Genomic DNA, 16,327 nt, shown 5'->3' on the forward strand with positions numbered 1-16,327 from the left:
CAGTTTCCTTCTGTTCAGACTCAGCCTTTCAGTTCAATGAGGTCTCAATGGTAAAGGTGGCACAGCTCCCATTCAACCCTTTTTGTTTATTTGAAGTAAATAATCTTGTTCTTGGGAGGTGTGAGGAACGGTTTAGGTACAAAGATCTGCTAGTTTGGGATACAAGCAATGGCAGATGGAGCAGAACATAGAAGGAAGTAGAAGACTCTTACTTAGAAAAGGAATACACTGGAAAAGTTTGTAGATCTTTAATGGTTGTTTGCACATCTCTAAGTTTGTAGTTACCCATCTTAGCATATGATTTACAGGTTATTTTTAAAAAATATAATCTTTCTTACACATTGGCTTACGTTTGGAAGGCACAGATGTTACAAAATCCAATTGGCAATGCCAAATAGTCTACTGTTCTGTGCTCCCGCATGTCTTCCCATAAAAATGGTATCTCATTTATATGAGTAGGTCTAGTGCCAATGACTGGAAACAGCCCAAAATGCAACATGGACACAGCACATTTTTCCACTGAAAATTGACCCTTTTATTCCATTATGGGTAGCTGTTGATTTTGGGGCCTAGCTCAGCTGGCACCAAGGAAAACATAACAAACCTGAACATTTTTGAAAGCTAGATACCTGGTGGGAACCAAGGTGGGGGTGACCATGGCCCCCATAAGGTGGTTGTTGTTATTTTTTGTTTTACCCAGAATCCTTTGCAAACCTCACAATTTGACTAAAACAACATTTCCACACATTCCTGTGATGGAAAGGCCCACAGGGAACCACAAACATCCTTCCACCAACTCCCTCTCCCCCTTCCTCCCCCCCAAGTCTCCCGCTAAAAATTGTGTGTTTTTTTGTGGATAGGCCTTTTCTGGCCTTTTTTCTGTTGAAAACTGAACCTGTTTTGCACAGTAGGTAGCTGTGGATTTTGGGCCATAATTCAGCTGGTACCTAGGCAAACTTATCACACATGCACATTTTTTGAAAATAGACAACTGGGGTGGTCCATGGGTGTGTGACTTGTGTGGCTCTCACTAGGTAATTTTACCTAGAAACATTTGCAAGTGTCATACTTTGTTTTAAAAGCACATTGTCCTCATAATTCTGTGACAGAAAGTCCTGGAATCTACAAATAGCCACATATTTCCTGCCACCCTGAATTCCTCCATGTCCCCCCCCCCCCCCCCCCCCCCCACCATAAGAACGGTACCCTACTCCATAACTTAAATGCAAAATGCAGAGGCAATGACACGACGATGAAGAATTCTGAAGTTGATTCATCCATTAGCAGCAACAGTCAGGAGACAATCCGTCTGGGAAATTTAAGTTTACAGACACTGAGCCTTTTTAACATTGTTTTAAATTGAAAGAAGTGTAGCTAATTGTGATTAAGCAGTAGAAGTCCTACAGACTGCATTCTCCAGGGTACTTCAAATCAGGAAGGGCACCCAGAAGTTGGGTTTGGAGGATTATGGTACTATAAGGAGAGGAATACTATAACATTGTTTCTTTTTGTGCCCCAAACAAACAAGTGTTGAAATAGAGATTTTATGCCCCAGTGGCAGTGATCATATTCCTACAGATCAGGCCAAGCAACTGCACTGGAAAATGAAGGAAGCAAAAGCAAGGAAGCCTTATCTTGGATGTTAGCCTTCCACCAATGTAAAATACTGTGTATTGCAGCTGATAGTGATTACATATTTTCAAACCCTGTTCCAGTATCTTCTGCAGTGCATCAAGTTGTATATCTACCACAGAACAGCTGCACGCCCTCCCAAAAAAAACATAAAAGTCCATAGTACCATCACACCTGTTGTTAGTCAGCACTCTTCAAGCGTTTGAGCCACAAATGCATACAGTAGAAAATACAAGCAACCTCTACTGCCTTAATTTGTTTACCCATTACCTCATTGACCCATGCTGGTAATACAGGCTCAGGCCAACCAAGCTCTAGCAAAGCAAGGTTCCCACTCACATTTGTATACTGACATCTGATATAGCTGGTGGCTCAGGAAAACAAGTTGGTCCGAACTGTTTTTTTAATTTCTGGTGTTTAAAGAGCGCAGCTCGAGCCACAAGGACAACTTGAATGTTCTGCATAGAACATAACACGGTACAAATTAGCAGAACCGGGAATCGAGCAGTAGCAAATGTAGTATAGTAGAACTGAATTCTAGGAAAGGAGTCAGATGAAGGGTGTTTCATCTTGTAGATAGAGCTGTAATAAAGACGTTTCAGTGTTTTTTTCTAAAGCAGGCTACAATAGGGTTCAGTCTGGTATTTTCACAAATCTCTGTTTCAGATTTTGGGAGATGAGCAGAAGGCCTCATTTTTAGTCTCTCCCTTAATGAATCTCCAGGATGAGGAGGAAGGATTTGTGTCTTGTCGGTCTTTCTCTTCCAGCAGTATGTATTTTGCCTTCAACGTAAGGCAGTGGTCCAAAGTGTAGAACTATAAGTGATATTCAGGCTAATTTGAAATGGATGCATGCTTCTAATGTAACCATACTAATTGTTTTGAATTTGGGTGATCTTAATTTTTTGCATAAAGTTTTACTGCAGTGTGGCTTTGTGAGGCACAACTATTGTGGTTTTGGGAAGGCTCGCTATTAGAGCATTTTTGCTGTCAGAATGGGAAAGTAGTAGAGTTGATTTGCTGTCCTTGAAGGCAGGAGGAGGGATGGTGTTCTTTATGTTCCTAAGTTTAAGTCGATATGCTGCAATTTTTGGTAATTTACATGTTCAATCAGGTTTAGGTATTATCATATGACAAGTCTTTGTTTCACCAAGAGAGTAAAAGATCTTCGGCTGTTTTTCAAGTGGTGATTGAGTGGGGCAGTGGGAAGCAGTCTTGGGAGTAATATAGTAATAATTCTGTCCTTCCAGGCTTCAATGTCGGAGAGAAGGCAACCATACTGTAAATTTAGCTTCCTTAAGAAGTTTTTCAAGATTGTTTAAATATGAAGGGTTGGACACTTTGCTTTTAGGTGTTTGGAAATGTAATCACCTTGGCCCATTCCTGTAGTAGGTTCCATATACATGGTAAATAGGTGAGGAAGCTGAGCCGGAAAGCACTCTACCCTCAAACATAAAGACATGAGCCAAGTTACACTGATCTCTCTAGCCTTGTGAAAAAATTAAAACCAGTTTAGCTACTTCTCCTCTGTACACATTCTGGTGGAAAGTCTGTTGAGGAGGGAACAGTGGTTGATGGTGTTGAACTAAGATGTCAGTATGGACAGGACTACATAACTAGAATGTGCACTGTGCTGTACTGCACTGCTCCGTGCAATCTGGGTAATTTGATGAACTGCACACCCCAATCTTTTGAGCAACCTAACCAGTTACACACCTCATAAGACTTCTCCAAGTAATACGTAGGCCTAGTAAGCCTGACCACTGCATGCCTCACTGACAACGGAGACCTTAACCATAATTTACCTAGCAAATTAATTGTCTAGAATACGCAAAGGCCACACTAAAAGAAATTATGCCGTGCAGGCAGACTCTGAGACCCTGATTTTGGATGCCTGCACTAGACCGAACTTGAACATTGCTATGGCGGGCCTCTTCTCATACAAAACTGATGGATGTTGCCGTGTGCTTCAGACAGATATCTGACATCCAAGGGGACTGAAGGCTTGCTGTCCTAACGTCATAAAGGACCACTCAAAAGCTCATCAATGTGATCTGTAACAGTGGAACCATCATGGTTCAGGCCAACAATTGGAACCTCCAGGTGTTCTAGGAGACATTTGAGAAGCTCAAAAAGTCCACACCAACTGCCACTGAAATCCTAACATAACCCAGGCAAAAAACAACCTTGTGTCAAAAACAACCCTCCTGCCCCCCGCTTCACCCTCTTATAATTTCAGTGTTCCTGTACATCCCTACTATTCTCTACAGCCCCCAAACAACAATCTCAAATTCATAGAAGTTCTCCTGGAATTGTCACTATATCTTCAGACTAAGGCCAACAAAATTGTGATCCTGAGTGACTTCATTTTATGGGGCAATAGGTTATTCTTAACACCCCCAACTGGCCTCACTGAGAACATGCAAGCACTCTACAACAAACAGTTAGCAGCCAAACTCGTATGACAGATCACACACTTTACTGCATACAATTCTGAACCTATTGGTACGCCTTCGCTCTGATCAGTCTGTAACTGTCCATACCTACACTTCCACTAAACTAACCAACCTCACATATACACCTCTTGTTCGTAACTGAAACAACATCTTCCCCAAGCTATTAGTCCCTTCAAAAACATCCTTATGGTATCTATTGTGCCCACCATGTCTCACAAACTCAAGCAAACCATTAAAGCAAGTATTATGTGATTCATCGAAGAACCTACTAAATGAAAATTCATAAGCCCGCAGTCTTGAAAACCAGTGACACATATCAAAGTCTGAAGAGGTCAAAACTCACTACTAGGTGCAAAAAAGAGGCTGCCACAATGCAATCTGAAGAAGTGAAAACACGTACCCCATAAAATATATTACAGAAGCTCTGAACAGATTTTTACTATTGTTGGATTTGGTCCTTACAGCAGGGTCATCTCCAAGCATTATGCCTTCACCCTCACGTTTTCTGAACCCATTTTTGATTACTTTTATGGCTCTGCACAATTTGACACTGCTGACTAGTGCTAAAGTGTTTATGTTCTCTCCTTTAAACGTGGTGAAATTGGCTTACACCCAATTGGCACATTTAATTTACTTTGCAAGTCCCTAGTAAAGTGGTACTACTTGTACCCAGTGCCTGTATATTAAATGAGACTAGTGGGCATACAGGACCTATTGTACCACCCACTTAAGTAGGCTTTTAACCATGCCTCAGACCTTCCATTCCAGCCTGTGTTCAGTTTAATCTGCCATTTCCACTTGGTAAAATAAGCCTTTTGCATGCGTGCACCTTCCTTTTTAATACATATGTCACCCCAAGGGTAGGCCCTAAACAGCCCATAGGGATCGGCACAGTGTATTTAAAAGTTGAACAAGTAGTTTTATGTTTTACATGTCCTTTTAGTGGAAAAACGTTCACTTTTCACTACTGCAAGGCCTACCTCTTCCAAAGGATAACATTGGATTACATTTATTAAGTTGTAGCTTTCAGTTACGATAATATAAAACCCTCTTTAATGGTAAGGTCTGATTTTAAGTCACAGTTGTGAAAAGGACACTTTTAGAAAGTTGGAATTTTCTTGTCCTAACCATTTGGTGCCTTTATCCTGGGTCACATGACTAGGTGTAGCTAGCAGGTAGTCTTTGGTTATTGCTCCCAGACACTGAGACTAAGGTGGAATAGGTGTTGACAGTTTGGGCCATCTCTGACATGATAGGGGGAAGAGCTGTCAACTATCCCACTTGCACATCACAAAGCCTCTGCCTAATCACACACTCAAGGTTTTGACAGAAATCATTTGTGTCTCCACACAAGCTGGGGCCGTGGCAGGGAGGCAGGAAATTCCCAACACCTTTGCAGTTGCAGAAGGATCTGGAAGTTTTCACTACCAAAGTATAAATATTGGACCCTGAGACCCAACTCTTCGGTACGCCTCCAGAAGGACTGCTGTGCTGCTCTTCAAGAAGGACTGCTATTCTGCTGTCTTCTACCCTACTTCCTGAGTGAGGGAGACTGTTGAACCCCGGACCACAAAACTGACTCCAAGGGCTAGTTGGCTGGCCTCCTGAATAGAGCCTCAGGGACTGAAAATGTTCCAACCGCCTTGAATCAAGCACATGGAGTCTGTCTGCTGTGAGTCTTGCACCCCAAGTGGTGCCATCCCAGTCACTTAGAAGTGGGCCTTTAGATGTCCAGTTGTGGTCCTGTGGACTGACTCAACACAGTGCGGAGCATCTCCTCACAGCCACATCGAAACCGACCACAGCGTGATGCATCCGTGACTCAGGACCTTGCACCACAGCTTCCTCTGAACTGCTGCTGTGTGACCCATCCTCAGTGCAGACCTTTGCATCGCAAGCCCCTCATTGACTGCATCCTCGCCGATGACGCAGGACTTTGCATTGCAACCCCGCAGCTTCCTCTGAACCACTGCTGAACACATCCTCAGCACAGGACGGTGCATCACAAGCTCCTCTTCAAAGGCACCCTCAACAAGGATTCTGCACCGCATCCCTGCAGCTTCCTTAAAACCACCGATGTGAGACACATCTTAAAGGTGGGATCTCACAAATGCTCCACAACCAGGATAAGGTACTTTGTTCAGCAGGCCTAAGTTAGTCCATATATCTGGCCCACTCACAATTACGGTAGGCCTGAAGTTGTGACTTTGCCTCAGCTCCACGCAACCAAATAATCACAGCTGGCTCTTTGTGCTTCTAACCACTGTTTTCTCTTAAAAGTTTAAAATTGAATATTTCCGATTCTACTGATTTGAATATTGTTTTGACCTCACATCATTTTTGTACTTTTTACTCACGTTTTTCTAAAATTGTGTAGGATTTTCGTTGTTGTGTTTTCACTTTATTACTGTTTGTGTGCTGCATAAATTCCTTTACACACTGCCTCTAAGTTCAACCTGACTGCATTTGTGCCAGGATACCATAAGGCTAAGCACAGGGTAATTTAGGGGTTGCTTGTGTTTCACAGTTACAGGAAATGTGGTTGCTGATTGAGAAGGGTTTCACTCCTCTCAACCAGTAACCAATTCCCTAACACTCAAGCAGTAGTTTACGGAACCCAATGCACTAAGTAGCACTGCAAAAACCTACTAAAATTGTTTTCAATCCATATCCTCTAAAAGACGTGAGTCCATATATAGCCTCTCTCTCTCTCACCTTGACTTTGTTTGAACTCCAAGGGCATGATAAAATTCTCAGCCTGACCACCAGAAAAAAGCATCTATTCTAATGGATACTTCAAACGGCAGATTCTTCACCTTTAGAATATCCATAGGCACCTGAATATACCCAGAAATAATTATTTAGCAGTGCCTCTGTGTGCCATTAGGGGGCTCCATGTTACTCTGCTGTGCCTCCATGCTGCCTTAGATGTGATGAGGCAGAGCTGCATTTTACGTGCTACCCATGTACACTGACCTCAGATCCTTTCCGTCTGGGTCCTTTGATGCAAATCTAGAACTTCACTTCCAACCTCATCGGTTCTCTGACAACTCCAAAACTTTTGGTGCATTGGAATTATACCACAGGGAAAACAACAATATTTAAACTGTTCAGAGACTACAGGAAGGCTGTCTTTTTCATGGGCCTTCACAAAGTGTGGCTGTGGTGCTTGCGCTGGGTGCATGACTCTTAATTTGTGTGACTAATGTTATGCACCCAAGGCAATTCTAGACCAGGAGGCAGAATTCTACACTGCCAAGTACGAGAGGAGGTTGCTGTCAAAGCTACTGCACAATGATGCAGGCCTTGTCGTGGTCCTGAGGCCGCTCTTCCAAAAAGTCCACTTCCAGGAAGTTTTCCAGGAAGTCTAGATGGAAATCTAGACAAGCACAAGAAGTCCAAGCAGAACTTTGGCCTCATTCAGCCACTCGAAGTATAGCAAGAAGGCAAAAGAGCTCAAGGATTCAGTTTGCCTTTCCTCCAAGGACTCCTAAATATAACCAATCCCAGAATTCGTCCTGGCATAGGGCGTCCTCGACCTGCAGCAATTAGTGGCCTTTAAAGAGTATATGCTGCAGATCTTTGTACTTCCAACTCTGCCGTACCTTCAGGCCCCATTGAGACACAGAAGGCCCCAGTTGGACTTCCAACAGTGTGTCTGGCACATAGGACCTGCTACTACACCAGCTCTGGCACTAACTTACACACCAACACCAAGAACTATGCTGGTTTCATCCATCCCTGCAGAAACGTTGCCCATTAAAGGCCTATGCTGCACTAATTGCGAAAGGGCAAGTGGTGGTTATGCCACTACATTCTGTTCTAGTACCTATGCCCGACACATGTACCAGTAGAGGGTTCATAATATTTTTGGTTCTGATTCAGAGCCAGGGCAAGAATGTACCAATGTTACTCCAGACATGGGACGTGAAAAGGGGAATAGGTTGCCTCCTGCTGATTATATTGAGAGTTCATTGTACGTAGAATCTCTAAATGCCAGCGGGCTACGTATATTTTCTGAAATGGAGCTAGGTTCACCACATGGGTCACCAGTTAAAGAAACGTGCTGTTTGTAGTAGGGTTATGGATTGACGCTGAAGCATTAAAATTGCCCTTCTGGCTGCATGATCGAAGTTGTGCTCCTGTTTTCGAGTCAGCCAACCTGTGGTTAGGCAATATAGACTGTCCTCCAGTAACCCTGACCTCCTAACTAAGCACCCTGCACCAGAAAGCCTAATTTTTGAAGTTGCAAAAAGTAAGGTTAATTCAAATAATTTTCCTGCCAGCCCTCCAGATAGGATAATGAAAGGAACTGATGGTTTTGGAAAAAGTGGTTCAATGGCATGTGTGGCTTTAGATAAACATGATTTGCCTAAGTCCGCTATCTAGTGTTGGGGCTAGGAGTCTTACAAGTTGTTTTTCTTTGGGGGCTTTGTCCGGAGGGGTGGGCATCTCCACTAGCTAGGATGCCCGGGGGCGCTGTAACAGGCATGAGCCTTTGAGGCTCACTGCCAAGTGTTACAGTTCCTGCAGGAGGAGGTGAGAAGCACTTCCACACAATGCAGGCTTTGTTCCTGGCCACAGAGTGACAAAGGCACTCACCCCATGTGGCCAGAAACTTGTCTGGTTGTGGCAGGAACTGGTCAGTCTAACACCGGTGTTTGGACTGGTATACAGGGGCTGTCTCTAAGATGCCCTCTGTGTGCATTTTTCAATAAATCCCACACTGGCATTAGTGCAGATTTATTGTGCTGAGAAGTTTGATATCAAGCGTCCCAGATTTCAGTGTAGCCATTATGAAACTGTGGAGTTCGTGTTTGACAAACTGCCAGCCCATATTCTCTTTATGGCTACCCTGCACTTACAGTGTCTAAGGTTTGTCTTAGACACTGTAGAGGCATAGTGCTTATGCAACTATGCCCCCACCTGTGGTATAGTGCACCCTGCCTTAGGGCTGTAAGGCCTGCTAGAGAGGTGACTTACCTATACCAGAGGCAGTGGGTTGAGGGCATGGCACTCTGAGGGGAGTGCCATGTCGACTTAATCATTTTCTCCCCACCAGCACACACAAGCTGTGAGGCAATGTGCATGTGCTGAGTGAGGGGTCCTCAGGGTGGCATAATACATGCTGCAGCCCTTAGAGACCTTCCCAGGCCACAGGGCCCTTGGTACCAAAGGTACCAGTTACAAGGGACTTATCTGTGTGCCAGGGCTGTGCCAATTGTGGGAACACAGGTACAGTTTAGGGAAAGAACACTGGTGCTGGGGCCTGCTTAGCAGGATCCCAGCACACTTTCAATCATAACTAACATCAACAAAAGGCAAAAAGTTAGGGGGTAAACATGCCAAGAGAGGCATTTCCCTACACCGGGTAAACTGGTAGCAGCACAAGCAGCCAAACATTGGTGTATCGCCAATGCCCAAGATCTCCTAGCACAATATGATAGGGCCCACTGGGACGAGATGGAAGACCTTCTCTAGTATCTCCCAGAAGAACCCCCTAAAAGGGGACAGGAGATAGCTTCAGAGGGCCAAACTATTTCCAATAATGCCTTTAAGTGTGCCACTGATGCTGCTGATACAGCCGCACGGGGCATTAATAGGAGCGTTATTAGGAGGCATGCTTGGTTAATATGCTCTGAAATACAACAAGCAGTGCTTAATATGCCTTTTGACAAGGTATATTTATTTGTACGACAGGTGGACACCACTAGCACAGCAAAGGCCATTCATTGGAGCCTATTTACTACACCACAAAGGGGTACTTTTCGTCACCCACAATTTAGGGGAGGCTTCAAGACAACATCTACTGAGCCTTCCAAACCAAACAAAGCACATACTTCTACAACAGAGGTTCCTTTAGAAATTCCTATAGAGGTGCCAATAATAGAGGTAGAGGGAAGCCGTCGTCCTCTGGAGATTCTGCCTCAAACACATGCCAGTGTTTGGCTTCATCTTCCACCATCGTACAATTCTCCAGTGGGGTAAGACTACTCAATTTCTATCCCCAATGACCCAATATCACCACAGATCAATGGGTTCTATCAATTATCCAACATGGTTACTGTCTAGAACTCATTCCCATTGCACCAAACTTTCCCTTGCGCACTCACAAACTTTTACAGACCCATCTCACTCTCTTAAAGGAAGAGGTACAATCCCTTCTTCTCAAAAGGGCTATAGAACCTGTTCCCCTATCACAGCAAGGGTTAGGAGGAAATTCCCTATACGTCCTCATACTAAAGAAAGACAGCTCATTACAACCAATTCTTGATCTCAGACCTCTCAACCTGTACCTACTTTCATAGCCTTTTCATATGGTCACTTTGCAATAAGTTATTCCCCTGTTACAGCAAAAAGATTTCATGGCAGCATTAGATCTCCGAGATGCTTATTTCTACATTCCCATACATCCAGCACATCACAAGTAGCTCCGTTTTGTCATTGAGGCAAAACATTATCAATTCAAGGTTCTGCCATACACTCCCAGGGTATTTACAAAATGCTTATCAGTAGTCGCTGCATTTCTCGGAAGACAACATATTCACGTTTCCCATACTTGGATGATTGGCTCCTCAAAGCCAATACCATAAAAAAATGTCAGAAACATACTCTGTACACAGTAAAACTTCTACACAGTCTGGGATTTACAATAAACATTCTCAGATCCCATCTCCAACCCTCACAGAAACAGTCTTATTTGGGAGCAATTCTCAAACTCACTCAGGGTTGGCAAATCCAAACCTAGCACAGATTCAAGCTTTCCAAACTCTTCTGTCTCAATTACAGGAGAACCATACTTACACAGTCAGACTAGTGATGCAGTTATTAGAGATGATGGCTTTCTGCAGTCCCATCGTTCCTCATGCCAGACTGCACATGCGTCGACTACAGCATTGTCTGTCTCCTCAGTGGTCTGTCACAGGGTCACCTTCAGAATTTAGTATTGTTGGACCGCCAGACTCACCGTTCTTTGCATTGGTCGAATCCCACCAACCTTTGCAAAGGGCAGCCCTTTCAAGACACTGCCTCAGATCAATCTCACTGTAAATGCATCACAGATAGGTTAGGGAGCTCACCTCAACAACCTCTCAATACAAGGCTGATGGGATCCCATTCAAAAACTTATCACATCAACTACTTGGAGCTACTAGCAGTCCTTCTAACCCTCAAAGCATTTCTAACACAACTCTCCCACAAAGTGGTTCCAGTCTGTACAGTCAACATGACTACTATGTATTATCTGCAGAAACGGGGGGGACACCCACTCCTCTCAATTGACCCTTCTAGCGCAGACAATTTGAAAGTGGGTAATTCACAATCCTATTCTTTTACTGGCACAATATCTCCCAGGAATGGACAATCAGTTTGCAGACCTCCTAATCATGATGCAGCAACAGGTCCAAGAATGGGAACTTCACCATACTTTCACCTTTGGGGAACACCAGAGAGAGATCTTTTTGCCGCCATCAAAAATCCCAAATGCCAAAACTTTGCATCCAGATACCCACACCCTCAGTCCAAGGGTAATACTCAATGGATTAATTGGTCAGGGATATTTGCTTATGCTTTTCCGCCTCTCCCACTCATTCCATTTCTGGTTTGCAAACTGAGACAAACATCACTCATAATGATCCTTATAGCTCCCACAAGGTTATGTCAACCTTTGTTACACAACATTATTGGATGTGTATGTGGGTCCCCATCAGAAACTTCCCAACAGAGCAGACCTTTTGGCTCAAAACCGAGGTCTGATCAGACATCCAGACCCCAAAACACTCAATCTTGCAATATAGCTCCTGAAGTCATAGAATTTGGCTATTTACAACTTCCATCTGGATTTATGGACATTCTGAGAGAGGCACGTAAACTTACAACTAGACAGTGTTATGCTGCAAAATGAAAATGTTTTGTATGCTACTTTAATCCTAAACACACTGATCCACTTAAAGCATCAGTACAAGACATTATTTATCTGTTACATTTACAAAAGGCAAATTTAGCATGCTCATCTATTAGACTTCATTTAGCAGCTATTGCTGCTTACCTATAAAACAGACAACATAGGGCCAGATGTATCAAAGGGAAAATGCTTTGGTACATGTGGCCCATATTTCTTTGTTCAGAATTCCAGTAATTAAAGTGTTTATGGAAGGACTTAAGAGGGTTACTTCTCCCAGAATTTCTCCTGCTCCAGTATGGAACCTTAATATTGTCCTTACTAGGCTTATGGGTCCACCTTTTAAATCAATGCATTTCTGTGCTTTTCAATTTTTTTCATGGAAAGTTGCCTTTTTAGTGGCTATCACTTCTCTACAACATGAAAGTGAATTACAAGCTTTCACTTTAGAAGAACCCTTTTCCAAGATAGAGTAGTCCTTAGGACAAACCCTACATTTCTACCAAAAGTAGTTTCACCATTTCACATTGACCAATCAGTTGAGTTGCCTGTATTTTTGCAACTGCCAGACTCCGTCGCTGAAAGAGCTTTGCACACACTAGATGTTAAACGAGCTCTTATGCATTACATTGACAGAACTACAAGTTTTAGAAAATCTAAACAACTTTTCATAGCATTTTCACAGCCTCAAAAGGCAATCCAATTTCCAAAAATGGGACTGCAAGATGGATTGTCAAGTGTATTCAAACTTATCTGAAAGCTTAACCCCTTCTGTGCTGGGGACGTAATGGTTACGTCCACCGGCACAGTGCTCCTGTGCCGAGGACGTAACCATTACGTCCTCGGCACTGAGCTCTCTCTCTCTCTGTGGGCTTCCCTCCCACCACCCAAGGCAGGGATGGAAGGGGAAGCCCTTAGGCAAGGGTCGCTCCACTGGGGGGCCAAATTTATTTTTGGCCATTTCTGCTCCCCTTGGAGGGCAGATAGGCGTATTTCTATTAGGCGATCTCCCCCAGGGTGGGCAGAAACCACTTAGGCACCAGGGATTGGTGTGTGTGTGTTTTCTTTAGGGGGCAGCCCCTTGGGTAAGGGTCGCTCCCCATGGGGTCACATTACTGTTGGCCATATCTACCCCTCCTTGGGGGCAGATTGGCCTATTTTTGGAAGGCCCATATGCCCCCAAAGGTGGGGTGGTGGGGGGGGGGGCCGAAAGCCCACCAGAGACGTTTTTTGTCCCCAAAATAAGAGGGTGGGGGTATGGCCATACCCCTATCCCAAATAAATGTGGCCAAAGTTGTTCTGCCCACCAGTGGGCAAATGGGGCAATTACCCCGATCCACACCCCGGGGGCAGAAAGTCTACTAGATGCCAGGGAATAAAAAAAAATATATATATAGTGGAGTGGTGGCTACCAACCAGTATGGGCCTGGTTATGCCCCCACCCCAACTGAAGGGGGTAATAGTCTTTAAGATCTCCTCCGCATCTGCAAGAAGGCATTTGATAATTTTGGGGTTTGGTTTTACATTTGGGCCATGAGAGCTTGGCTAACTCTCAACTTGGAATGATGAGGGCTGCAAAAATCCACAAGACCTAGACACATCTGAAAAATAAATACCTGGGTGATTCCCATCATTTTCGTACCCACAATGCCCTGCCAACCTCCAACTTTGCTGGAAATCACACATTTTCCCCACGTTTTTGTGATGGAACCTTCCGGAATTTGCAGGAATCCACAAAATTCCTACCACCCAGCATTGTCTCATCTATAAAAATTCGACTGCACTTGTCAGCCTAAAAATGTTGTTTTTCAAACTGCCCTTTTGGACCCGCTTTGGTTCTCCCTCAATTTTGACGTTTTTAGCCCTTCCCTGACACAAGCACTTTACCCACCTACACAAATGAGGTATCATTTTTACCGGGAGAATGAGGGGAACGTTGGGTGGTATGAAATATGTCCCAGTGCGGTCATCTCATATAGAAATGTGGGATAAATTTGAGGTTTGCAGAGGATTCTGGGTAAGAAAACATTGGGGGATCCACGCAAGTCACACCTCCTTGGACTCCCTCGGTTGTCTAGTTTTCAGAAATGTCTGGGTGTGGTAGGTTTCCCTAGATGGCTGCGGAGCCCAGGACCAAAAAACGCAGGTGCCCCCCGCAAAATCAGGTTGTTTTTCCATTTGATAATTGTCCAGATAGTGTTTTGGGACATTCCCTTTCGCGGGCAGTAGGCCTACCCACAAATGTGAGGTACCATTTTTATCGGAAAAGTTGGGGGAACGCTGGTTGGAAGGCAACTTGTGGCTCCTCTCTGATTCCAGAACTTTGTGTCCGAATTGAGAGGAAAAAGTGGTTTTTGGCCAAATTTTGAGGTTTGCAAAGGATTCTGGGTAACAGAACCTGGTCCGAGCCCCACAAGTCACCCCATCTTGGATTCCCCTAGGTGTCTAGTTTTCAAAACTGCGCAGGTTTGCTAGATTCCCTACGTGCCGGCTGAGCTAGGGGCCAAAATCCACCGCTAGGCACTTTGCAAAAAACATCTCTGTTTTCTTTGTGAAAATGTGATGTGTCCACGTTGTGTTTTGGGGCATTTCCTGTCGCGGGCGCTAGGCCTACCCACACAAGTGAGGTACCATTTTTATCGGGAGATTTGGGGGAACACAGAATAGCAAAACAAGTGTTCTTGCCCCTCGTCTTTCTCTACATTTTTTCCTTCCAAATGTAAGACAGTGTGTAAAAAAGACATGTATTTGAGAAATGCCCTGTAATTCACATGCTAGTATGGGCACCCCGGAATTCAGAGATGTGCAAATAACCACTGCTTCTCAACACCTTATCTTGTGGCCATTTTGGAAATGCAAAGGTTTTCTTGTGACCTATGTTTCACTTTTTATATTTCAGCAAATTAACTGCTGTATACTCGCTATAGAATGACAACCCATTGCAAGGTGCAGCTCATTTATTGGCTCTGGGTAGCTAGGGTTCTTTATGAACCTACAAGCCCTATATATCCCCACAATCAGAAGAGTCCAGCTGACGTAACGGTATATGGCTTTCAAAAAGCTGACAGCGCAGGAAAAAGTTAGACTAAAACGTGGTGAAAAATGGCTGTTTCTGTGTGTAGCACTTGTAGGATCTACACAAATGACCCCTTGCTGAATTCAGAATTTTGTCTATTTTTCAGAAATATTTAGCTGTCTGGGATCCAGCATTGGTTTCTTACCCATTTCTGTCACTAACTGGAAGAAGGCTGAAAGCACAAAAATAGTACACATGGGGTATGTCCCAGTAAAATGTCAAAATTGTGTTGAAAAATTGGGTTTTCTAATTCAAGTCTGCCTGTTCCTGAAAGCTGGGAAGATGGTGATTTTACCACCGCAAACCCTTTGATGATGCAATTTTCAAGGAAAAAACCACAAGCCGCCTTCTGCAGCCCTTTTTCCCCATTTGTGTGAAAAAAAACTAAAATTTCGCTGTATTTTGGCTAATTTCTTGGTCTCCTTCTGGGGAACCCACAAAGTCTGGGTACTTCTAGAATCCCTAGGATGTTGGAAAAAAGCAAATTTGGCATGGGTAGCTTATGTGGAGAAAAAGTTATGTTAAGTTAAATAGCCAAAGTCTCGGCACAGGAGGGGCAAAGCCCTGGCAGCGAAGGGTTTAAAGGCAATTACCTACAGTTCCAAGAGCACACGCTACCAGAAAAAAGATGCCTTTTTAGGAAACATTCCAATAGCAGACATTTGCAAGGCTGCTACTTGGTCTACACCACACACATTCCCTAGGCACTACTGTGTAGATGTTAGCTCACCAGCAAGCAAATTTTGGCCAGACTGTGCCGAGGACACTTTCTCAAGCTACTCCACTTTTTCTAATGGATGCTTCTAACAACAGATTCTTCAACTTTTGAGTACTCCACAGGTGTCAGACTGGATCCTGAAATTCTTGAGCAGTACCCCTGCATGCCTGTAGGTTGCACTGAGGAGCTTTGTCTCAATGCCATTGTGCTCCAGAAGAAATGTGTGGAGCACATATAGGCACTATCCAAGCTTTGAGGTCAGGTCCTTCGTTTCTGTGCCACAAGACTCCGATTTGGAGTTACATCTCATCGCTTCACAAGGCTCTGGGTCCAAAATATTTTTTTAACATTTTCATATCAGTATGTGTGTAGCTACTGGTCCCTGATGAATCCAAAGACCATCTAAGACCATGAGGTGAAGCTGTATGTAGCCAAACACCAAAAGAAACCACGCCATGCCTGGTCAAATTCAAGGTCCTGTTACAGCACTCAGTCTTCATCCGGGTTGCCGTGTTGAAGTTGTTGAATAAGTCCAGAAAGAGGCAC

The 16,327-nt window shown here is 44.0% G+C and overlaps 1 protein-coding gene across 1 annotated transcript in view; it reads left to right on the plus strand.

The window, feature by feature from the left end:
- The window catches only part of CDC73 (cell division cycle 73), a 515,645-nt gene that overhangs the window by 450,786 nt on the left and 48,532 nt on the right, over positions 1 to 16,327 (plus strand). The gene's annotated exons all lie outside the window — the stretch shown is intronic.

This window comes from Pleurodeles waltl, chromosome 4_2 (genome assembly GCF_031143425.1).
Source record: "Pleurodeles waltl isolate 20211129_DDA chromosome 4_2, aPleWal1.hap1.20221129, whole genome shotgun sequence".
In the NCBI taxonomy this organism is placed as follows: domain Eukaryota; kingdom Metazoa; phylum Chordata; class Amphibia; order Caudata; family Salamandridae; genus Pleurodeles; species Pleurodeles waltl.